General features: G+C 41.0%; 1 protein-coding gene across 1 annotated transcript in view; it reads right to left on the reverse strand.

The window, feature by feature from the left end:
• Positions 1-1,114, reverse strand: part of Tlr6 (toll like receptor 6) — a 9,849-nt gene extending 8,735 nt beyond the window's left edge. Inside the window, exon 1 of the mRNA XM_004642669.2 lies at positions 1,027-1,114. The gene's annotated coding sequence lies outside the window, so the exon portion shown is untranslated. The remainder of the gene's footprint in view (positions 1-1,026) is intronic.
• Between the last annotated feature and the right edge of the window lie 1,195 nt (positions 1,115-2,309).

Here is a 2,309-nt window from a genome sequence, read left to right on the forward strand (position 1 = left end):
GGGGGAGAAAGGTGAGGCCTGGTCAGAAGGCTTAGCTACCTGTGGGTTGACAGCTACAGTGATGACAGAAAACACACACTTTTGTGAGGATAGATTAGGATCAGAATGAGGCCAAATTCATGTGACAAGGAAGAACTACCAACTCCCATCATGTCCAGCAATTGGACCTGGCCAAACGAGCTACAGCTGGCTCAGTAGAAATGACACCATTGTTCACAGAGCCATTGCAGGCAACAGAATTAATACAGGCCGAATCCGGTGTTTGTGTCTGGCTGAGGGTTGTTATCTGCCACACATGGTCACAGACCTCATGTGTACACCTGGAATAAATGGAAGGGACAAAAATTGTGCAAAAAAGTAAACGAGGACCCAGTCTTTCAGAAACTCAGGCATATATTCAAGAGTTTTGTCATCCAAATTCAGAAATTCACAGAAAAGTATCTATGTGTCCACCCAAGAGACAAAGGCTGGCAAGGTACTGTGCCATTCTGTAAAGCTAGCCAAGGCTCCATGGCCAACATAACTCTCACAGTGGCATATGGCAGCCTGCACTCATGACTTAATTGCTGTCCAGTGCCCCTACGTTCCACTGCCATCACAGTGAAGATGATTCAGCATGGAAATTAGTGGAGGGCATTTAGAGCATAGCAATGACACGTGCAGTCTCTCTTTTGAATCCACAGAATTAGTTTTTAGTCACCAGATCTCATCTACTGACACAATCCCCATAAAAAACAAATATGCGTTTCTCCAACCAACTTGAGGTCCAGAGCCATGAATGAAAGAAGGCAGGACTTAGCACGTGACAAACTGAAATCATTGAGTTGCTGCAGTTAACACACTGACAAATGGGAGAGGACAGAAAACCATTAAGAAACATGTGGAAGGGTTCATGGTATAGCAAGCTAAAGCAGCTAAATATGAAAGAGAGAATAGTCTTCATACAGACCAGAAACGCCCCCCCCCGAAAAATAATAAGAATTACTGCTAAGCTCCAATAAATATTTCTAAGAATCTAGAACTTACGTTGCCAACGATAACAAGGAAATTGGCAGATGGTGGTGGAAGAATGCTCTTGAGATCTAGTAGAAATCCTTGCCTACTTGAGAGGAAGCCATCCATTCAAGACACTGTTAAAAATAAACAACAACAACACAAGTTTAACTATTTATATTATAAAATTAAGGAAAAATTATTGAAAAAGAAAAACAATAAATTGATTAAAGGGATGAGCAAATGCACAGGATGAAGAAACGTCAACCAACTTAACTGTGTCCTGTAGGAAAAAGGCACAATGAGTAGTTAGGATGTTCCTGGGATTGTAAAGACTCTTCTTATGAGCAAATCTATGATGGCAATGTGTCAGTATGTCAAAGGAAAGAAGATGGGCATCTCCACATGCCAAAAATTACTTCATACAGGGGAGATAGCTCAGTGGCATAAGTGCCTGCCTGACAAGTGTAAGGTCCCGAGTTCTATCCCTGGTACCACAAAAATGAAAAAATAAATAAATAAAAATTGTTTCATAAAATTTGGCACTTATCATCAATCAAACATACAAATTTCACCAACTAGATATTTTAAAAACTTGGATAAAGAGTATCTTAAATTTCTCCAACCAGTAAATTACCTTGGGCATCCCTATTCAAGTCAGTTCTAAGGAAGTCCACTACTATTTAATGCAGTTCTTTCTGGCCACTGTAATGGTAAGTGGGAGAAGGAGAAATCACAGGAAGAGATATTGAAATGAAAAAATAAATTATTATTGGTTTTAGAGTATATGATCTCGGTGTAGAAAATCCAAGAGGAGCAGGTAAAAAGCTGTTAACACAAAGTAGAAACTACAATAGGCAGTACAGAAGAAATTTAATTTTGAAAAATAAATCTAATTACCAAAAGAATCAGGCTGTTGAGTAAATTATGGTATCTCCATATAATTAAATATTACTATATGGCCTTTAGAGATGAGGAGTTGTGGATGTCGATCTTCCAAAGGATGCTTGAGTCCTGGGTCAATCCACAATGGAAGGCCTGCCAAACAGCTCCGTGGATTACAGTGTCTGCAAGCAGGTGCAGGGGCCAGGAATTCGATCCCAGGGCCTACTGTGCCGGCCCCGCCCCTGGGGCGCACTGAGATGGCAATTGAGACTGTGGCGCAGGCCTGTAATCCCAGCTCTTGGGAGGCTGTAAATAGGAGGATCACTATGAGTCCTATCTAGTAGTGAGCCCCTGAACACCCTGTAGACCCTTCCCTAAAATACAAAACAACAACAACAACAAAATCCACAATAGAAGACAGACAGGCAGAT

Source organism: Octodon degus, unplaced genomic scaffold (genome assembly GCF_000260255.1).
Source record: "Octodon degus isolate 3935 unplaced genomic scaffold, OctDeg1.0 scaffold00158, whole genome shotgun sequence".
NCBI classification, from domain to species: domain Eukaryota; kingdom Metazoa; phylum Chordata; class Mammalia; order Rodentia; family Octodontidae; genus Octodon; species Octodon degus.